Raw genomic sequence first — 24,083 nt, 5'->3', positions numbered from 1 at the left:
CCGGTCTGGCTAGGGTTCGGAAGCTGGGACCGGGCCCGGGGCTTGAGCTCCTTCCGGTGGGCCCTGTGGTGCGTGAGCCCCCCATCCTGCAAGCTATCATAGGGTACGGGCGCTTGGGACAGGGGTCCACCGGGTCCCGGGAAGGCTCTCCCTGGCCTGGCTAGGGTTCGGAAGCTGGGACCTGGCCCGGGGCTCGTGCTGCATCCCAGGTCCACAGGTTGTGGGAGCCCCCAGTCCTTGAAGCCAGCCGGGGGTCCGGGTGCTGGTGACGGGGGTCCGCCGGGTCCCGGGGAGGCTCTCCCGGGCCTGGCTAGGGTTTGGAAGCTGGTACCGGGCCTGGGGCTCGTGCTGCGTCCCAAGGGTCCCAGGCTGTGAGAGCCCCCCATCCTGGAAGCCAGCCGAGGGTCTGGGCACTGATGACGGGGTCAGCTGGGACTTGGGGAGGCTCTCCCCGGCCTGGCTAGGGTTCGGAAGCTGGGACCGGGGCCCGGGGCTCATGCTGCGTCGGTGGGCCCGGGGTGCGGGAGCCCCCCGTCCTGCAAGCCATCCGAGGGTCTGAGTGCTGGGGACAGGGGTCCACTGGGGCCCAGGGGTGGCTGGCTTTATCCACTACGCTGGCAGAGCAGAGTTTTTTGCCCACCCTTAATCAAAACTGGAGTCGATAAGATGGTCAATGGAGTTCAAATCCAGGCACTCACCATTCCCCACATTGTTTGATAATATATTATTCCCCACACCTCCATCTAATGTATCAATAGGGTTTTCCCTCTGGCCCGTCGAACCATACAAATTAGCTACAAACGTTACCCAACTGGATTCTGATATATTTACAGAAAAGCCCTACAGTCTCCCCTTTCGAGCTTATTGATAACCGCCCAACATTTGTTTGCATTGTTTTGCTTTGAGGTGGATAATAAACTGTTCCATAACTCAGTGAGGTAATTAAGTTTAGCTTTCCAAACTTCTTGGTTATAGGTCTTCTTAATTTCCTTCAAATGTTATTTATACACAGAATAGACCGACAGAATCTGTGTGCATATAGCACCTGAACAGCTCTGTTAAGTAATTTCTTTAACTTTTGTATTTTGTCGGGAAACCATATTTTTGGGATGTTTAGATGAGTATTAATTTTCCTAGTCTTACCGGCTACAAATTTCCCCACAAGGGACCTTATAATAAAGTTCCATTTATTAATCATATCCATATTGCCCTAAGCTCCTGAGTCACATTCCTTTAGTAATACCTCAGTGGTTTGCATAATGTCCCCCTCTTTGGCTAAATGCCAAACCAACCTCTTCAGGTTATATACAGAATGTGCCATATTGGGAAGATCATATGTGTAATCAATGATTGAAGCATGATTAGAATTCTTAAACGTTGGAGTAAACCTAGATTTTTCCTTTAACTGGCTGACTCCAGCCTCAGACATAATGTCACAGCATTCTGTTGCCAGACCTTCAGACTTACAGTTAGAATCTGAGAACTAGTTGCAAATTAAAAATCACCTGATACTATCAAACCAGCATCGGGGTGTTGGACTATTAATGTGGTCAGCACATCCCGCAAGATATACAACTGTGCAGACTTGTTTTTGGACTCAGATACACATTAAGAATAATTATACTCCGATCAGTGGAATTTACTCCAAGACATTGAAGCCAACCCAGGTTGAAATCTACCATATCCACAACTAGGTTTAAGTCGGCCGCAATGTAACATGCCAATCCATATTTAGCACAACCAAATGTTTGGGTTTTCACTGCCGGTATACTATATTCATAAAATCCAGACAAAGGGGTCATCTATTCACACCATGTTTCTTGGAATAATAGAATTGCAAATGAATTTAAAAATAATATTGTATCTGGGTCTGACAATAATTGGAGCAATCCATGAACATTCCAGGAGCAACGACTTATTTCATTTACATTAATATTGATAGCTCCGGTTATTCAATTACTATCTCCACGGGAAACCTTTACCAATGATGCAGGCAGCCAAGACCAGTCCTCCATTCGCACATTATTTTTGGGTAGCCAATCGCACAGCCTACCCTCTGTTTGGGAATTGGTGATCAACAGCCCAGACTACAAGATTGATTGTTCAATGGGCCCGCTGCTCCTCTAAGTACAGGATTAGGCTTGTTACTTTCTACTTGTGATTAACAGTCCAGACCAAAAGATTGATTGTTTAATGGGCCCGCTGCTCCTCTAAGTACAGTATTAGGCTTGTTACTTTCTACTGGTTTGCAACCTTTATCCAAGGTCAGTACTTTCAAAATCGGAGGATATTGTACACTAGCCCAGATCTCAACCTTAATTCCATATTCCATAAAATACAAACTTGATCCCAAGATCTTAGTAACAATATCGTTAGAGGACCAAGTTGTAATGGTAGACTCTCAAAGACAGTTGGGCTGTACCTGTTTAAACTGAACTGACTCCAAATCAGTGGGTTTAATAAATGCTAAATCAGGGATAGTAGAAAGGATTTTCAGGATTAAACACTGATTAAGACTATCATATGGCCCCTAGGATTCATACAAGGAATGCATTACTAGTTTGGTGTCCCCATTTCTACAGCTATGATCCTGTCTACCACACAGAGAATTCAATATGCCTAAATTACTATCTTTTGGTAAACTAGATTTAGAAGATATTTTTAATAGAGATAAACTCTGAGTTTAAACAGATTCTAACATATCTACAGTGCTTAACCGCTTCGGGGTATCTTTAGGCAAACTCCTAACCCCTGTGGTTTATTGTCCAACCTAGACACCCCTTCATAATTAATAATTACCAAATCTGATTTTATTGCACCATTGGGTTTAAGAACATCATTATCACTACCATTTGCTAAACTCTGATCATTAAGCAAAAATCGAAGCCCCTGTGGTTTATTATTCAACCTAGTCACCCCTTCATCATTGGTAACTACCAAATCCAATTTTATTATACCATCAGGTTTAAGAAAATCATTATTATTACCATTTGCAAATCCCTGGTCATTATCCCTTATTGGAACCGGCAATACTATAGGGGAATCTCCATCTGCCACAACACCAACCTGAGGTAAAAAAAATGTAACAACTGATTTAAATATAGGATAATAATCGTTAGGTTTTGCTGCTTTAGCTACTATGGCAGTTGACCTCATAGGCTTATTCCACACTTTCCGCAGCCTTTTTTTCGAACGTTTAGATAACGGGGGACAATTGGTTAAACTATCCCCTGCGCTTGAGCACTGTGGTTAAGCAGTAATCAGTGTTTTGCCATGCTTGGTTCAATGCAAGACATGGCCATCCTCTATTTGTGCATCCCAAAACAAGCTGAAATCAGCCTCCCTTTCTACTTCCTCTAGAAATCCAGAGTTATCGCAACCCACATTTGTTGCAACTTCTTGCTGCCACATGTTTTCACAATATACATTATCACCCCCTTTCTTAGTACAAACCAAATTGAGATCCAAAACAGGATACCTTGCTGTTTTTGTAACTTCTTTCACAAGGGAACCTATAATTTCTGGGAGATCAGAAATTGTATCCAAAATGTGAGAACATGTGCATCTTATCAACTGGTCATTAACCTTAGTCTGGGCCTTTACCACCAATCCTGTCAGGTTTTGTAGTTTTTAGTCAATACCGGCCACATAGACTGCTAAGGTATTTAAAGGTCCACCTGAATTTCAAGTTTATTTGAGTGGAAGTCAAGTGTGCTTATTATAACATTCATTGTATTTAGCAAACTTTTCCATACACCAATATCATCAGCACTTTTATTCATTGTAATATTCATCGCAGTATGTGACACAACATTGGGTAAAACATCATATTTGTCCAGAAATGAAAGGTCAGAAGGGTTCAGTGAATTATCAGACTTACAAGGAATAGGTTCAACCGGATTCAGTGATAATTCAACTTGACCTAAGATATGAGCAGTCACCCTGATGGTTAATTGTATTTTCAATTTTTACAGGAATTAAACTTGCATGATCATCCGGAGCCTCTTCATCATCACATAGTACCGGACCAAATATGTCTAATATATTCTTATTCTTATCATTTGTTATCTCAAAAATAGGTGATCCTGGTTTCACACTTTTCTCGTCAATCTCAAATGCAGGCATCGCAGGTATCAAAAGGCCTCGTGACACTTTGTTAACCTGCACATCCCCAATACAGGTAACAGAGGCTTCACTGTCATTCTAAAGCATGGAGCAGCTTGAAAAGTCCAGAAAAGTGTCCGCTGTTTGGTGTTCAACTTTCGCACCAAGCTGCGTCATCACTTTAGTTGACCCCACCTTAATAAATTCATTGTTTGGGTCAGCATGGACTTGTGCATTGACTACCATTTTATACGGTGATTTTTTCACAGAAGATATGTTCTGGTTTAATTTGATTGGTTGTATTGATTTTATAGAGCCTAATACTTGGTTTCCACTATCTAGCAACTCCTCCCTGGGGGAGTAGGGTCCTCAAGTGCGGCTAGATCTGTTTTCGATATTACCAATACAGGGGGCAGTTTAGCATCACCATTGCATTCATTTTGGACAACACCCTTCTGTATAAAGAAACCCTTAATACTTGGCTGGGAAGAGGTGGTCCCCCTCCTCCTCTAACAGAAAGTGGGTTACTACTTTGCCCCACAGTCCTCAGGGCAGCCCCCGGGCTTGTTCTTAACCCATTTTTGCCCATTACAATCTCGTTGGCAGACTCATTTTTCCTCCTGGGTATTCTTTTTGGAGCAAGTTAACATTTTCCTGGCAACTCTCCGCCTTTTTTTAACTGCTCTTGAAATGACAGTTGTGCTTGACCACTTACGCGACCAGATCTCATAGTGAAACAATAAATGGTGATTTAATGAGTTATGGGCTATGAATTGTTTATTGTGAAGAATTGGTAGTAGGCAAACAAGCAAACAAGCAAGCAAGCGAGCATTTTGAATAGGTTTTACTTATTTATACTTTAACTTTAATGCTGAAACTGCAATCAGGCAACTATGACGCAGGCACGATGCAGACGGGAGCCAGAACAGTACCCGATTAGGTTGGGGACCTTGAAAGATTTCCTAAGTTCAGGTGGGATCCCCAGTTTGAGGTAACACCCCTTACCACAAATATCCTTGAGCTCACGGCCACACCTGCAATCCACACCCGGTCTCAGACCACTGAGCTGCTTCTGCGGGGCAAAAAGATGGTGGGGTTTGCAGTTACTGTTCAGTCTGCTTCCCTCTGTCACCGTTCTCAGTTCTCCATTTGTCCCCTCTTCTCTGTCTCCTGCCTTCCGCTTTGTTCCCACTGGTCAACTGCCCCTCAACCCTCTCTTCCCACCGCGGGGGCACCGAGACTCAGCTGGTCACGGTCTCAGTAAAGAAAAAAAAATCAACGGGGGACCAGTGGGGGGCGAGGAACGTGAGCTGGTGAACAGCGAAACGCCAGGCAGCAGTTTAGCGACTTCCGTGCTCGACAGAACAACGTGAAAACCCGGACTGAATCAGGAAATCCCCAATAGCGTTATGTCAAATGACTTGTGGCTCCAGCCGCATTTGGTAAAAGAGTTTGCAGATTTTGGGCAGCCGCGTAGGGAAGCTCTTGCTGCTCTGACTGCCGTGTTTGTTCAATGTTTTGTGGCCGTGTCAGGAAATGACTTGTGGCTCCTGCCACGTGAAACAAATGTTTTTGTGGCTCCTAGCGTGTAAGAAAGCTCTCGCTGGTCCGGCATTAGGCAAATGTTCTGCGTCTCCTGCGCGATAAGCAATAAGCTAATGTTTTGGCAAGTTTGCGGCTCCTGCCGCATTGGAAGGCAAAGATTATGTGGGTCCTGCCATGTCGGAAAAAAACTCCTTCCTCGGCTCCTACTGTGTCTCCTACTCCATCGGGAAACGGGAATGACTCAGTAACAGCTTGCATTGTGGCCGTTATTAAACATATTTACCCCTTGCCTCTCTGAGATGGTTCTACCGTTTGATGCCCTTAAGCCTTTTCCTAGGCAGATAGCTTTCATTTGAATAACCACTTCTGTCCATCTTTTGATTGGTAATATTTCAAGGCATGGAATACCCCACTATGCATATTCCTCCCCCACCAGGTTGTATTCCTCACTATCAAGAGGCTCAAAAGTCGAGATAAAATCCCCCACTATTAACACTAGGGAAGGACAGGAAAGATTATCAATGCAGGTCACCTAGGGCCATTAAGGTTTCCTACTTCTGCCCCCCACTGTGCCCCATCACATATACATTATTGTTAGAACTGGCTATTTCTGGTAGGCTAAGGCTGACGCCAAAGCCAGGCAGAAACCACCATTCTAGTCAGGGCAAGAGAGTCACACGCCAAGATAACCCCTGCTCACCCCCTTGGTAGCTTGGCACGAGAAGACAGGCTTATCCCGGAGGCAATGTGTAAAGCATTTGCGCCAGCACACAACAGCAACAACATCCTAGGCACACCACAAAAGGAACTCCACACAAGGTTATATAAAAATAACTTCTGTATTGTCAAAACACATCAGATAGAAATCACACATGTACATTGTGCCAACTGGCACGGGCAATATTCACAAGGGATTATTTACCAGACAGGGCCACATGGGCCACTGTCAGAATCAGCACTTAGTAGAAATAGCACTTCGAGAACATAGAATATAGGATATAAAATCACTGTAGCACAAATTAGCAAGTATAGCACACAACCAGTAACTACTGGTAACAGGTAAGTACCACCTATGCAACCCTAACCACCTTAGGAGAATGTCACGCAGGGAACCAGGACCTCACTAGGTCCACCTGTACTGGAAGGAACAACCACCTAAGTATCACAATACAATTAGGGGTGTAAGCAAGAACAAAACACATGATGTATAAACAACACATTCAGAGGTGCAAGGAAAGAAAACACATGATGTCTAAAAACATTCAGAGGTGTAGGGAAGGAAAACACATGATGCATAAAAACACATTCAGAGGTGTAGGAACAAGGAAGACACATGATGCCTAAAAACATTCAGAGGTGCCAGAACACAACTCAATAGCGCAGAAACACATGATGCCTAAAAACATTCAGAGGTGCAGGAAAAACCACACAATTGCGCAAAAACTTACATAAGCCACCACCTGTGGCAGTCTCTAGGCCAACTGGCCTTATTGGGGCTAGGACGCCCTGTGTCCCAAATGTCAGGGCAGGCTGCAGGCAGCCAAAGTACAAGCCTAAACGTAGCAGTTGCCCACAAAGTGCTGGGCAACTGGTGCAAACAATGGTGCCACACGTTGGAGCCTCGTGGGCTCAAGAACCAAACAGAATGTCCCTTGAGCTCTGTGGCTCGTAGAAATAAATAGCGCCTTGAGCCTCTCTCGTGGCTCTACACACAGCAAGGTCGCCTGAGCCTCTCAGGGCTCATAAATCAAAGAAATGCCCCGAGCCTCCCTGGCTCTGAACAAACAAAGATGCAGCTGAAGCCTCTCGGGGCTCTGGAACCAAACAAGGGTTGGGAGCCTCTCTGGGCTCAAACAAACAACTGGGGCGTTGTTGGAGTCCCCCTCCTGGGGACTCGTGGACAACTGTGTAAACCCAGGGCCTCTCTGGGTTCAAAAACACCGCAAGGCCCCCGGAGCCTCTCAGGGCTCCTCAACAGATATGCCCCCTAGAGCCTTTCTGGGCTCTTAGCTCACGCAATGCCCCGGCACTGGAGGGGCGGGAACGGGCACCGGCAATGTGCCCCAACGTCCCCTCTTGTCACGCACTCACCAGGTCTCGCGGCCGCTGGGGCTGGAGGACTCCCGCTCCTCCCTCGATACTGGCCAGAAGTCCGGGGCTCCCCCTTCACTCGGGAGCCCCGAGAAGGACACGGCAGGCGGCTTCTTCTCCTCGCGCCGGAGCTCTTTCGGCAGGCCGCGCTGGGATTGGCCAGCGAGCTGCTTCCTGGTGTCCCAAGGTCCCGCCCCGGCCTGTCTGACTTCCGGTTCGGCCGGACGGCGACGGGGACAATTTCGCGGGGCAATGCCGGGTGGGCACTGGCTGTAAAGATCAATAAAACGCTCCGAAAGCGCTAGTGAAAAAATAAAGCGCAAGGTCCCTGACAGGGTGGGCACCTGCCAGGGGACTTTAAAATCGGCCAAAAAGCGGCGTGGGCAGCCGCAAAAGGGAATATGCCGGGTGGGCACCGGCCTCAACAACCACAGCGCTCCCAAGCACTATAAAGGCAAATACAGCGCTCCCAGCGCTAGAGGGGAAATAAAGCGCTTTCCAAGCGCGGTGGTATCAGCAAAATCACCAAGAAGCACTCCCAGCGCTAGAGCAACAAACAGTCCAGCAAAAAGTCCTTTCAGGGGTCCAGGGGCTGGGCAGGTATCCAGGGGCTGGGCAGGGCCCAGGGAGGCAAGCCTTCCCCTGGGCCCAAGCAGCAGCACGCCCCTGGCAGGATTCAAGTCAGAAACAAGAACATTTTGTAAGGGGACACAGCCCCTTTTTATACCACAAAATCCTTTGTCTAGCAGGGTGCAGGCAGTGTGAGAACCAGCTACAACTGGTTATAGGGAACTCCTTTCAGTGTGAGGGGCAGAGGCGACAGCCGCCCAGCAGGAGTTGGAGCCAGCATTGTGGCAGGCAGGCACAGCCCTATTCACTCCCAGGTGCTATCTCATCCCACCACTCTAGTTGCAGATGCAGTCATTCAACCAAGGGCTGACTCAGACAACCTCCTGGGGGCTCCCCAGCCCCTGTCACCCTCAAACCAGACAGTCAATCCACAAGCAGGCCCAGGCACACTCCTGGAGCCAGGCTCCAGCCAATCACGTGCCAGCAGACTCACTACACAAGCACACCCATGACTAGAAGTGGCACTTCCACACTAGACACATCCATCCCACATACATCGCTACGCAGCATTCAATCTCACAAGTTCGCACATACCAAACTCGACCCTGCACTCCCCACACATCAGGAACTACCATGGTCACACATATTCCCCATGCATTCCTTTGGGAGGGCAGGTCACTCACCACACATACACAGAGAGCTCACGCACTTTACACTGTACCACAGTGAAAAAGTGCGCAGAGGCCTAAAATCACCAACACCAGGTTCCAGAAACAGGCTAGGAAAAGCAAAAAGTTTCGGGGTGAACCTGCCAAAAAGGGCCAGGTCCAACAATTATAGATATCAATTTCACCATAAGGCCCAGTCACCAACCGAATGGCAAGAATGTCATTACTCTGAGTCGAGAGGTCCTGTATCTTAAGGCTAATATCGCGTCGAACAAGATTGTTACTACCATGAGTAGCTGTGACATAATAGTTTAAATACCCTGGGTGATATAGGGTTCTACAGATCATGCTTCCTGAAATGCACAGATGTCATACTGTTCTACAAAGCTATTCCAGTTAGGGGCGGCACCCTGAGACTTCAGCCCAGCAATGTTCCATGACATAAATGCTATTCTATGTGAGGTTGGGTGGGTTTCTAGCATCTCCCTACTCCCTGGATCAGTTTTCCCTGATGTAACACCCACTAGGACTTTTGTTTTAATATGGGATGTCGACTCTAGAGGAGATTTGCCCATTGGAAGGGATGCAACAGCTCGCTAATGAGTGTTTGAAACATAACCTGCCCATAACCACCAGCAAGTGTTGGTAACTTTAAATTTATCTCTCATAATGATGACTTGTCATTATGGGATAGAATAAGATGGGCTGGATTACACTGTAAAGCCATTCCTGGAGGGTTATATTTGAAATGAACGTTAGATCTGGTAAGGACGGATGTCAAAGTTCACAAGGTTCTCAGCCAGACAGCGTCAGTGCAATAAAGCCTGAAGTGGACCTGATAATATCATGCCTTATTAGAGACCAACAGCCCCTTACATTGAGAATCCATTGGGTACAAGTATTTAAAGGAGATCTCTCATCTTCCTTTGGTGAGCTTCTGGATAGCTTTGGTACGTTAATCATATATACAACGTTATTCGTGTCTGATGTCCTAGCAACACTTCTTGGTGCTTGAGTCATGCCAGCCAGTGGGGGGACAGGAACTACAGGAAGGCCAGATACCACAGTGGGATGTTCAGTTTACCAATGGGTTGCCTTGAATGTATGCACCCAGCCAGGTTGTATAGGGTCTGAGTTAGCGCATATTGGTAAATTATCCCTGTTTGGTCTATTTATACTCTGTTTTGCTTGATCCCTGTTGTTACCTGAGGGCTGACTTACAAAGACCTTGTCCCCTTCTGAGTTAACAGTATGCTGTGTGTGCATTCCCAGTAACTTTTTTACATGCTGCACATCAGAGTGAACCTTACTTAAGGAATCAGAGAGGTTGCTGATGGATTCTTCAGGAGCTCTAATTTCTCTCACCAGATCGATTATCTGCAGGGTTAATGGTCTGTGGGAGGATTCTTCAACGGACGTATCTAGCTGCCTGTCACTACTCCTGCTATCTAAGCTATTTGGGTGTATTGCAGGGCGTGCTGCTAATTGACCATGTTTAGTGCTGCATATGCTATCCTCTGCTCGCTCTCTTTCCACCTGGCTCCCAGTAACAAGGGGAATGTACGATGACTCTGGGTGGCCTGTGATTGCTGAAAATCTATTACTACATGGAAAAGCAGCCAGATCGTCTCGGGTGGCTTGCATTTGGATGCCCCCACTTTCAGGACTCACAGAGAATACATTTGAGGCTTCGGACGGTAGAGATCTGCTAACTGTCTTTTTGAACATTGCAGGTATACGCCCAGTGCATATGGGACTGTTCAGACCCTGTGAGGTACTATTCTTGGGTAGAGGATCACTGAGTGTTGTGTCAAGAAGTCCCTCACATTTGGATAATAAGTTATCTATTCTATCCAATACCCCAACCCCAGCAGCCGGACTTGGAGGCAAGGCTTTCTTTTTCATCTTCTTAGCCTTTATCTTATTTCCTTCACCCAAACCTCCCTCGCAAACCTTCTGCTTCCCCATTGTGAGTCAAAATTATAAAGACAGGGAATGCAAGAATAACTCTACCAGGGGTCCTCCAGGAGCGGCACTGATGATGGTTTTCCACAGAAGCACTGGCTACAGCATGGGACCTTCTAATCTTGCCAAGAATATTGCCATCTTCCAGTCCTGGTCCTCTCCCTCACCCACGACCCCACAACCACCAGAACCAAATTCCACATATGCCTGACAAATTTCACTGACTGAATGAAGAACAACTGTCAGCAGCTGATAACAGACAAGACAGAACTACTGATCTTTGGCAAAAGCAGCAACACATAGAATGACTAAGCATGGGCGGATCTAGCGGATCTCGCGTACGCGAATTTGCGAATTTACGGATTCGCAATACGCAAAATCCGCGAACTCTCGCGGATTAGCGGATTTTTACGTTTTTTGTGTTGGCGAGCGTTCGCGAGGATTTGTGGACCATTTCGCAATTGCGAACTTACTTTTCGGCTTGCAACGGCCGCAACTATGTTGTTTCTACGTCTGGTTTATCATCACAGGTTCACAGCACCCTCTGTTTCACCACTGCCACCCTCTGGTACACCCATGCCACCCTCTGGTACATCCTCACTGCCACCCATTATGTTTGTTTATCACTGTAGATTATGGGGGTGAAAAAAAGCAAGCACACCTGCCCTGCTTCAACTGCCATGAATTAATTTGTGGTTGATTAATGTGTCAGTGGTTTAGAAACTTCCAGTCTGGCTGGCACCTGCTTCCTTCCTTATCTGCAATTTACTTTCTGTTGCAGTGAAAGCAAGCACACCTGCCCTTCTTCAACTGCCATGAATTAATTTGGGGGTGATTAATGTGTCAGTAATTTTGAAACTTCCAGTCTGGCTGGCACCTGCTTCCTTCCTTATCTGTAATTTGCTTTCTGTTGCAGTGTAATTTTTTTTCACAGGACCTTTATGGTCTACTTGTAGCTATTCTATGAGCCTGCTGTTTGGGTCATAGCAGGGTCATAGAATAGTTGCAAATAGGCAACTGAACTCTGGAGGGGCCCCTCAGGAAGCACTAGAGTGAATGGTTACTAATGTTAAGTTTGAACTTTTGCACCTAGTGATTGCTTTCAGTTTAGCAAAAATCGTTTTTCTGCAATTTCGCGCGATTTGCGGGGCGCGAATCCGTGCGAGATTGATTTCGGAAGTCGCAAATGCGTGGGAATACACTATTTCTTTTTTGCGGCGTGTATGTTCGCGTGATTTTTTGCGTGTTCGCAAGGCGCTTGTACTGATACGTTTACGAACTTACCCTCGCGGTCGTACACGGGCGCAGCCATCTTGTTTGCGTGACGTAATTCCGTTTCCGGCCGCTATGTGTAATCTCGCAAAGTGTGCTGCTCGCTAGTACAATTTCGCGCGTGATCGCGAGGAAAATCTCGCGCGAACTTACCCACGCGGTCGTGAATGGGCGCGGCCATCTTGTTTCTCATTCATTGCTATGGTTCTGAGCATGCTTTCTGTATCCTCTCTGAATCTCTGCCATCCTTTGCTTGTTTGAAGTTTATTTGATCTATTTTACTTATTATCTATCCCTCTATTTTTCTAGCTCTATATTTTTGTGTTTTCTGCTACTTTTAGTTAATTTTAAACTACTTTTTTAAACTCTTTTCTTTTCTTCTTCCCTATTCTATTTCTTCTTTATCATTTAACTTCATTTCTGCCCAGACCATGGTAAAGGGAGCCGGGAAGCACCCTGAGAAGGGGAAGGGTCCCGCACCCCGTGCCCGGCTCCCATGCGGGCGTTTGAGGGGGGAGCAAGTGATGCCACGGGAGATCTTTAGCGCGGAGGAGGTGGGCGCACTAATCTTCTACGTCCAGCGCCGCCTCCCCAAGACCATCCTGGGAGGCGGCAAGATCGCAACCGGCTATGGCATCCGGGAGCGCCGGAAGCGGTGGGAGAAGGTGTGCCGGGCCTTGTTTAAGCTCTCTGGGGTCCGGCGCACCTATAACCAGGCCACCCACCGCTGGACGGATGTCATGGACCGGGAACGGGACTTGCTGGACGCGCTCGGCGTAGAGGTCCCCGGGCTTGGTGAGTAGTAGTAGCTATTTCTAGCTATTTCATCACTACTCTGTTTTATCCGGCTCTGTTATTTGCAAATCTTTGTTCTTTACCAAGAGCAATAATGCTGCCGATTACATTGTAGGTAAATTATATTTCAAAATCTTCTATGCATTTCAGGTGCACTGCTCTCCTTCTCAGTAGCCTTGCTTGCTACTATGCTTATTTGTTTTGTATTTTGTGTTCATTTCATTGGCCAGAGAAATTATGTATGAGTGTAGTGTAAAGAACTGCGTAATGCTAGACACTAAGGGTCATATTTTCAATTACCGGCGCATCCCTGCAAAGTAGCAGGGATGCGGCAGTAATTGTGCGCCATGCCACCACCACCACCCATGGGCCCAAAACATCACAGAAGCCTTACGCATCTGTGCCGTAAAGGCGGCGCATTGCCGGAGTTGCGTGCCAATGATGGCGCAGCTCCAGCAATGCTCTGGGGTGCCCTATCTCCCCAATGCTGCATCAAGCCGTACGTCGGCTTCAAGCAGGCGCAGGGTTTCAATCACGCATCATTGTCCTAAAAGTGACTGATTGACATCTTGTAGATTTCCCTCAGCCACTTTTAGGATTCGTTCCTGCGCAGGAACGCCCTCCCTTGCGCCGGAGGAATGGAGGAATGTGAGCCGCAAGGGACTTCTAAATCAGCCCCAACAGACTGAAGTCCAGTACTTCCTTTTAGACACATGGCTATAAGAAGAAATAGTGGTGGTGGTCGGTGGATTGATAGTTTGAGTATTCACTGATCTGCAAGCAGGATGGACTTTGTCTGTCACTTCGCGTGCTGCGGACTGCTGCCTGCCAGGCCTAGGCAAACCTTTTTAGTAGTCTGTTTAGTGAGTTACATAAGAACTTTCAAAGTCAACGGTCCGCAAATCAGGCAATATGAATAACGTAGTATACCACAGGAGATAGGTCAATATATCCCGTGGAATAGTTGTCTATCTATTTGCTATTTCTCCAAAATATTTTGTTATTGTTCTTTTGAAATGTTTAATTTGATTGACAAATCTCATCCATGTTTTCTGGTCTTTCTTTCTTTCATGTTGTACATCAGCTCCCCCCAAGGGCAAGAGGACACAGGAGGAGGAGGAGGAGGGTGCTGTTCAGGAGGATGCAGGCCAGGATCGGGCAGGCGAGGGCTCCTTTGCTGGCCCCAGTAAGTTTTAATTTTAATATAGAGTACCTATTTTTTCCTAGCGTTCCTCATTCGATTTTTTCTAAATCGTCTTTGATCTTGTAGACTGGATCTAAATTCTTATCCTGCCTCGACTATGACTCCCTGTGGTATTACTAGATTATTCTTATTAGTCTGTCTGTGTAGCTAACTAAGATTGCACATTTGGCAATTCCATTGGACTCCCATTCTAGTCAGCAATAGCTCTATGCACTGAGTGCAGTCCTCTGGGATTGTCCATAATGTCTTTTCAAGTCTTCTAAATGTTTATGCTTTGACAATTGCCAACAATAAAAAGGTGAATGACCACCAAGAAAGAATAAGATACTACTTTACTTTTGGTTTGGATAGGAGGACAATCCATTCTACTACTGTTGCAGGGACAAATCTGCACAAACCGAACTATGAACACTAAATAGTGCATTGTTTATCAATTATAATAGGCGCAGGTAAACTTTCTTTCCACATACCTCAGTGATATCAGACTTTGAAGAACCCCCCAATCTCCTTAATGACTAGATAGTGTGGCAGAGTCATTTAGCTCCCAGAGTCACCGATGATTGATCCCCAATGATCATTAGATTATCCAACGCAGGACAAGAGTACGGAGTCAAAGAAGTGCCAGAGGCACTCATGCTTGCAAAAATTCCAAAACCTTTAGCTCATCCACTCTAGTCTGGAGGACCAAAAACCACAGAGTCTATTTAAGTTTAAAAGCTTTATTACAACTAAACACATTTATTAAAATCAACTTTGTCATAAAAGTAAACGTTTAACTGAAAATGGAAAAGTGCTTAGTGCTAACGATTAATTGGACACATTTCTTGTGGTCGAGCTGAGCTCTCACCTGGTTTGAACTTGAGCTTGACCCTGATCGTGTTCTTAGAAGTCAAGCTTCTGTTAGGAGAAAAAATGTTGTGTGTTAAAAATAAAAAGCAAGCATTCATCAATTGTGCCAAAAAGTGCAGCAAGACAACAGCCTTCCCTGGAAAAAGGGACATTTTTACTCTAGAGTATACAGTTACACATTATTACATTGTATTTCTTTTTTTTTTAATTTCTTTATTCCTCCTAGACAAAATATTATATAGTAGTGAGTGGTGTATTTCTAACATTCTTAAATGTACTTTGTAGGTGTAACATCTGGTGGCGGGGCCAGCGCGGAGGTGGTGGTGTTGGGCGAGGACTCTGGGGAGGATGCGGTGGAAGTGCCGGCGAACGTTCCTGTGAGGGTTCGCACGGTGGTGGCGGGAAGAGGTAAGCTATATATTCCTTACTTATTGAGATTGAAGACTGCATAGTGTGCTTTCTGCACGGGTGTATTACAAATCAACCAGGTAGTAGCCTCCTCGAAATGTACTTCGACTTAGCTGTGGAGTTTTTGGTGAGAAGAATCCCAATAAGATCTTAGATGAACTTGATGGATGGGATGAACGAAAAGCGAAAGCAGGGTGTAAGTAAGTGTGGAAGGACGCGAAATTTTATGATGGCTGGCAAAGAAGAATGATATGTGTTTGCTTGGCCCCCGAGGTGGCTGGGAAGGAAAGAATATGGTATGGTGCATGGCTGGGTCAATGATGAAGCAAGGATGGGTGGAAGGACAACAGCCTGGGTGGGTGAAACAGAAACTGTATGTGTGCATATACTTTGAATGGATGGATGCCTAGAGCATGGTATTATCTGACTCTTAGATAGCACATGTGTATCTAGAGAGAGTAGATGGTCGCTGGATGAACTAAGTGTTACCTTGAAGAGCATGTAACACCGCACCCGCACGTCCGTTCCAGTGTAGGGAAGGCAAGGAAAAGAAATTGTAAATTTGTCCAATACTACCATGAATAGTAGCAGTAGTTTGTATTGCAACTGCAAGCACAGCATATATCCGGTTATTACGGTGGATACTCCGTACCTCTCTTAATAACTTTAGTTTAGTAGTAGTATGTCATTCATGTGTGGGTGTATCACTGTTCACTCAATAATAAGCAAAGCACCTAAAGTCATCCCATATGTCATCAAATACATCCCATGTGAAGTGATAGATAATCTAATTATTTAGCTTCTTCATTTTCCTTTTCTAGTACTCCTTTGCACTGTAGGGTGAAAGGTAAATTAATTAAGCAGTAGCCCTTGTAACAGAGTATTCTCAGTGCCACCTGTAATAGAAAAGTAATAGCTTCACCACCTGCATGTACTGGACCGGTACAGTAACGCAAGTCTGTCTCACTCATCATGGTGTGCGTCTGTTTTTCTCGGGTGCAAGTCCACTGCGCTGGCATTCTGCGGCTTGCATAAGATAACGTACCAATTTTCCTAAACAAGAGAGAAGAAGAAGAATAAGACTGGTGTACTGTCATAGTCGACTGTAATGGAAGTCCATAGTGGTCGTAGAATTTGTTCATTAAACTACCACTAATGTTAGAGCAAGGATGCAGAAGTGGGAGGTTAGATAGATACTGTCCTCAATAGTTATGTACTGTGCTTTCAATTTGCTACTTGTACTAGTCTGTGACACAACTTTCGGCTCAATCACTTTGTGTTATTAATGTTAAGGAGCATTGGTTACAGACTATGTCTTTCTTTCTTCATATAGTTGCTCCTTCCAAATCGGCATCACGGAGGGAGCAGGCTCGAATGGCACGGCAACGGAGGCTGGATGCCACTGTCGCCGAATATCGGCGGCTGGTGGCCCTGGAGGAGGAGGAGGACACGCAGTCGACCGGTGCAACCACAACATCCTCGACTGGGACAGCTGCATCCTCCTCCGTGACCCCACGGGCCGCCGGCCAGCGCAGTGCTCCAGCGGTACGGAGCCGGGCTAACAAAGCCAACCGCCACCGCCAAGCAGCAAAAAGACCAGCTGCCCCCCACAGGAGCTGCAAGGCACGCCAGCGCCGCCTAGGAGTCAGAATGTCCTACCTGGAGCAGGAGGTCCTTAGGTACAAGAACTTGGTGGAGGGCCTCCGCTTCGACCTTGCCACCCTCCGCAAGGAGTATGATGCCCTGGCCGCAAAATTCACCAGCACCCTCCAGTAGTGGAGTGTCCCTTGCCCTTTTTTTAGAGACTTTTGGGGCGGTGGGATTTGGGAGTTGGGTTCTTTTTGGGACTTTTCAAAGACAATCGTTGGCGTTAGGGAGGGTCTTGAGGGAGATTATTTTGTTAGGGCTACATAAATATACTTTTTTAAACTTTATCTGACCATACCTGTTTTTTACTGCTTTTCAGTCTGGTGGGTGGGGGTGTAACAGTAAGTTTGTTTTCCTGAAGAGTCCTAGGACTTTAGTAGTACTACCGTCAATCTCTCGTCTAGTCCTAATACTCCATTATACTACCTCCCACCAAACGCTTATCTTACCTGTAATTTGTGTTAGAAATTAGGGCTAGGCCCAGGGCTGGCTCCACGTGAAATGGGGATTAAGGTTGGCAATCCTGGGCGGATGAAATTTCCTCATTGCGGTGGTACTAGTGGTGTGACACAGTGGCAGTTGCATGCCTATGGAAAAAAAGAAAACGAAACCTGGTTTGTCCTTACTGTAGCATTACAACGGTTACGGTACGATCGAGAATATAGCAGGTGACAGTACACTAGAACAGTGCCACAATGTAGCCTAACAAATGGTAAAGTATTGCAAGTGTAACTAGTACTTGCGTTGAATTTTTTTGACATTGGCTCCTCCTACTACTACAAGAAATAGTACTGAAGCTGAGTAAGTCTAGAATATATCCTCGTATTCCTTCACCAGCCTGTTGCTATGACCGTATCCTCCCCAGCAAGTGTGTGGAATTATTGATGTCATTTAGTCAGACATCAAGCAAAAGCACACAGCCCGGGGGAAGAGGGTTAGGGTTTGGAAAATGGATGGGAATGGGGGTTTCTTTTTGGGTAGGTTTTGTTGAGAGAAGAAAAAAAAAGCACAGCATGGACAAACAATATTTGGAGATAACGAAATCTTTGGGTACAAACTAAAGCTAACCACATGCAGTCACACTCATAGAAGAAAACAATGGATACTGTATCTGTATTCTGTATGTTGTTGGAGTTGTCCTGTTGACTTTGGTAAGTAAGTTGCATGCAGCAAACAATTCCTCTTATTAGCGGCACTCCTCCATTCCAGCTGACGCTTCGTCCATCAATGTTGGTGACCACTGACAGAAGACACACTGTCCACTGCCTGCCTGGCGGATGTTGACTGAAACCCGGCCTGTAATTATTGAACGGAAAACAGGAAGTGCTATTACAATACCACTGATAAATAAATATAAGGTATGTACGCTGTGTGGTGCAAAAAGTCACACTTTGATTTCCCTAATAAACAGTACAATATTTTTGAAATTGCGTACTCTGTCTGAGCCACCTTTTTAAGGATAAATAAGTATGGGCAAAATAATTTAGCGGATCTTTCCCCTCAAGCTAGGTGTACTGTAAACTGTGTTTTAGAACAAAATTTGACCTTCCCAGCAATGCTCCCACCAAGACCCTTACTAAAGCCAGTCGCAAAAATATAGAAGACCCCCAATCAGATCTCAAAAAACGAGGCCTAGCAGAAAAATGGTGACAAAACGTACTTTGAAAGTAAAATTAGGCCCAAATACACCCTTACCCACCGTGGATTGTATTCAAACCACTTGCAAGCAAGCAAAAGTATCCATAGCCAGCATCGCTCCAAGAGTGCTCTAACACCCCAGAACTGAGTTGCAATAGAACACCCCGAAACACATGCAATCCTGCTGCTAGGGCTAACCCTAACGAACCCTAAGTTACAAAAAGTGCCAAAAGGTTTTTCCTTATGGATTTTGTCCTAAACACTTCTATCCGGTATTAGACCTTCACAGGAATGCCCCAAGAGACCCGCCAACCCACCCGCAAAAAAGCACGCGACAACACCCCCAAACAGCCAAAAAGCAAAATCTCATACTTACAATATCTCTCGACCTTCGGTCCAAACGCGCTGTGCAGCTAGGTCATCATCATAACTCCTGTTTTCCACCACGGGTTTCCTGAAAAGCAAATGCAATCAACATTAGACTGTCACAGCAGTGCTTCGACAGAGACCCCGCAACCCACCCACGAACACCAGGAAGCCCCCCAAAACGCTACATTGAGCAAGATGTCAGAAGAAATAGCAAAAAAAAGGCTTTTCCTTATGGATTTTGTCCTAAACACTTCTATCCGATATTAGACCTTCACAGGAATGCCCCAAGAGACCCGCCAACCCACCCGCAAAAAAGCACGCGACAACACCCCCAAACAGCCAAAAAGCAAAATCTCATACTTACAATATCTCTCGACCTTCGGTCCAAACGCGCTGTGCAGCTAGGTCATCATCATAACTCCTGTTTTCCACCACGGGTTTCCTGAAAAGAAAAATGCAATGAAGATTAGACTGTCGCAGCAGTGCTTCGACAGAGACCCCGCAACCCACCCACAAACACCAGGAAGCCCCCCAAAACGCTACATTGAGCAAGATGTCAGAAGAAATAGCAAAAAAAAGGCTTTTCCTTATGGATTTTGTCATAAACACTTCTATCCGGTATTAGACCTTCACAGGAATGCCCCAAGAGACCCGCCAACCCACCCGCAAAAAAGCACGCGACAACACCCCCAAACAGCCAAAAAGCTAAATCTCATACTTACAATATCTCTCGACCTTCGGTCCAAACGCGCTGTGCAGCTAGGTCATCATCATAACTCCTGTTTTCCACCACGGGTTTCCTGAAAAGCAAATGCAATCAACATTAGACTGTCGCAGCAGTGCTTCGACAGAGACCCCGCAACCCACCCACAAACACCAGGAAGCCCCCCAAAACGCTACATTGAGCAAGATGTCAGAAGAAATAGCAAAAAAAAGGCTTTTCCTTATGGATTTTGTCCTAAACACTTCTATCCGGTATTAGACCTTCACAGGAATGCCCCAAGAGACCCGCCAACCCACCCGCAAAAAAGCACGCGACAACACCCCCAAACAGCCAAAAAGCAAAATCTCATACTTACAATATCTCTCGACCTTCGGTCCAAACGCGCTGTGCAGCTAGGTCATCATCATAACTCCTGTTTTCCACCACGGGTTTCCTGAAAAGCAAATACAATGAAGATTAGACTGTCGCAGCAGTGCTTCGACAGAGACCCCGCAACCCACCCACAAACACCAGGAAGCCCCCCAAAACGCTACATTGAGCAAGATGTCAGAAGAAATAGCAAAAAAAAGGCTTTTCCTTATGGATTTTGTCATAAACACTTCTATCCGGTATTAGACCTTCACAAGAATACCCCAAGAGACCCGCCAACCCACCCGCAAAAAAGCACGCGACAACACCCCCAAACAGCCAAAAAGCAAAATCTCATACTTACAATATCTCTCGACCTTCGGTCCAAACGCGCTGTGCAGCTAGGTCATCATCATAACTCCTGTTTTCCACCACGGGTTTCCTGAAAAGCAAATGCAATCAACATTAGACTGTCGCAGCAGTGCTTCGACAGAGACCCCGCAACCCACCCACAAACACCAGGAAGCCCCCCAAAACGCTACATTGAGCAAGATGTCAGAAGAAATAGCAAAAAAAAGGCTTTTCCTTATGGATTTTGTCCTAAACACTTCTATCCGGTATTAGACCTTCACAGGAATGCCCCAAGAGACCCGCCAACCCACCCGCAAAAAAGCACGTGACAACACCCCCAAACAGCCAAAAAGCAAAATCTCATACTTACAATATCTCTCGGCCTTCGGTCCAAACGCGCTGTGCAGCTAGGTCATCATCATAACTCCTGTTTTCCACCATGGATTTCCTGAAAAGCAAATGCAATCAACATTAGACTGTCGCAGCAGTGCTCCCAGACCCCAAAACTCACCCACAAACACCCGGAACCCCGCCAAAGAGCACCTCAAAGGCAAGCAAGTCAGCAAAAACGGCAAGAAATTTCCGCCTCATATTTGGTCCAAAACACTTTTATCCGTTATTAGAGCTTCACAGCAATGGGCCCAGAGCCGTCAACTCACCCGCAAAGAAGTAGAACACCCCTCCAAGTGCTGAGTCTTTCTTCATTGGGCGTAATCCAGCCCTCTGCTTTGAGGGAAATAGGAGGAGGAGGATAGAGGAGCATGTTCTTCTGAACTTGTGAACCTGAGGAATGTAGACTGCGGCACCTTCAAATCAATAAGCAAACAAGTGAAGACAGTTCTGCTGATGGGCTTGTTTCTGGGATTAGGTGATTAAAGTTTGAATTAAATTAACTGTGCAAAACAAAGAAAGACAGACACACAGGAATAAAAGTGAATAAGGACAAAAAAAAGTTATTGATTCATTGTCTCATTTTCAGGGCTCGTTGTCAGGGAATAAGAAGAAGATTTCGTCATCATACTTGGCGAATTCAGGCAGGATGAGGTCAGCATCACCGAACAGAGAACAAATCCCCTCATCTACGTTGCCGTCCTCCTCGTCTTCATGCGGCGTGCTTTCTCGTACTTTGTAATCTGGTGGTATGAGGTGCTGATTCATCTTTATCATTGTTAGCCGCTCCACATTTTTGGGCGAGAGGCGGCTCCGTTTGGGAGTTACAATGCCACCAGCAGCACTGAAAACACGTTCAGAAGACACACTTGCGAGTGGGCAAGACAAATAGTTTATAGCCAGGTTGGAGAGCTGTGGCCACAATTGTTTTTTCCCATGCCAATACTGCAATGGCTCATCATTAAGAAAGACCTCTGTTGAGTCATTCAGGTAGTCCTGCACCATCGACTCAAGGTCCTCAACGGTTCCTCCACTTTGCTTACTTTTTGCTGTGCCTGTGACCTTTTTTCGAGAACCATACCCAAGCAAACTTAGCCAATCCTCTTCAGCAGCCACTGTTACTCTTGTGTGTGGTGCAGATGATCCGGTTGCCGGTGTCTTTAACGGCTGAGAGGTCACTTGTGCCACAGCCACAGGTGCAGAAGTGGATTGTTTTGACTGGGGATGGCCTGCTGATGCTGATGCTGATATACTGCCTTCTCCTTCAATATACTGCCGTTCTTTTTCAAACCTCTTGGCTGACCAGGCTAGCCAACGTTTGTAATTTTTAACATCTTCATCAGCAAAAGGAAAGAATGCTTGGCCTGCCAGCGCCTTTTTGTAGCGTGGATCCAGAATAGTAGCACAAATGTAATGCTGTTCTGAGTTGATCTTTTTAAGACGTTCATCACCACGTAGGCGCTCTAATAATTTCTCCGACAAAAGAAAAGGGTCTTTTTTTTCATCTTTTTCTAACTCAGAAGACACCGCCTTCAGTTGGTGCTCCAGCATAAACAACAATGGGATAGCTTTTCCCAAATTACAGTCTTCCTGGCTGACTGCACGCGTGAAGAACTCAAAAGGACGAAGCATGTCTGTCAGGCTTTTAACTATGTCCCATTGCGCCGCACCCATCCGCAGGTCCTTCTGCGCTGTACCCTCTTTTAAGAAATAGTGATCGAGTACCGTATACTGCTCATACAGACGCTCAAGCATGTAGAAGGTTGAGTTCCAACATGTTGCCACCTCCTGGATGAGTGCTTTCACTGGCATTCGACGTTCAAGTAGCAGGCTCCTCAGATGCTTCCGGGCCTTAAAAGAATGGCTGAAATGGTTGCACATTTTGCGGCAGGTGGCCATTACCTCGAACGCTGGACTGTCTTTATCACTCAAGAATTTTTGAACTACCAGGTTGATACAGTGCGCCAAACACGGCACTCTGAAATAGCCACCCAGCGCCATGGCCTTAACTACATTGGCGCCATTATCCGTGGAAACATAACCAATCTGGCGTTTTTGGGGGGACAGCCAGTGAAAGACCTTTTTGTTAAACTCGTCCAAAATGTTTGTGCTGTGTTTCTCCAAGCCAAACATGGGTAGTGTTGCATGTTTCCGAGCAGCTTTAAAAACTTGGTCCGGGTCAACACCTGCGTTTAGCTTTGCTTTAACACCTGAAAAAGAAACCCAGTGTGCAGTGATGCACATGTAATCAGCGCCTGCGCCACTGGTCCACATGTCTGTTGTCAGATGTATTGTGTGAACAGCACTCTTCTGCAAAGCTGCCCCAATCGCCTCCAGCACATCTTCATGTAGTGCTGGAACCGCAACTCTGGCAAAATAGAACCGGCTAGGAACCTTCCATTTAGGGCAGAGCGTTGTCACTAATTCTAGAAAACCTACCGCTTCTACAAAAGAAAAAGGGAGAAGGTCCACAGCTAGCATTTTAGCCAGCTTAGTGTTATACAGACGCGTCAGTGGGTGGTTGCGTTCATATGGCGCGTATGAAGAAAACATGGTTCTAATGTTGCCCTGGACCAAGCATTTACGGGATGATAATGACTTCGTGGACCCAATTATGCTCGCTGGTGAACTTTTGCGCGTTGGTGTCTCACTCGCTCAAACACTCTTAGTGTGCCTCACACGGGGTGTGCTGCTGACAGGGGTACTGGGTGTAAGTGAAGTGTTTGACATGTCTTCTTCCTCCTCGTCATCATCAGATGCAACATCAACGTTTTCTTGACTTCCAATTCGGGCTTCCTTGATCGCATCTAGGTGCGCAAACCATTGGACAGTGTGCTGTCTCTCAAGATGACCTCTCTGGCCTCCGGTACCATAGTTGGTACCTGACTTACCACGACTAACTGCAAGCTTACAAAGGGTACAAATGGCGAACTTTTCCCTTTTTGTGCAAACAGTAAAGAAGTCCCAAACTGGGGACTTGAAGTGTCTGTGGGGCCTGGAGGAGGCGGCGATACTGGTGGTGGTGGTCATGCTGCTAATGCCAGATGAAGTGGAGGATCTGGATTGCCCAACTTTTGTACGTTGTGCACTTTCACCGCCACTAATTAAGGTCGAGGTGGATGGAGGTCCCTTCTTGTGAGAAAGA

Source organism: Lissotriton helveticus, chromosome 10 (assembly GCF_964261635.1).
Source record: "Lissotriton helveticus chromosome 10, aLisHel1.1, whole genome shotgun sequence".
Classification (NCBI taxonomy): domain Eukaryota; kingdom Metazoa; phylum Chordata; class Amphibia; order Caudata; family Salamandridae; genus Lissotriton; species Lissotriton helveticus.
This window is presented reverse-complemented; position numbering follows the sequence as displayed.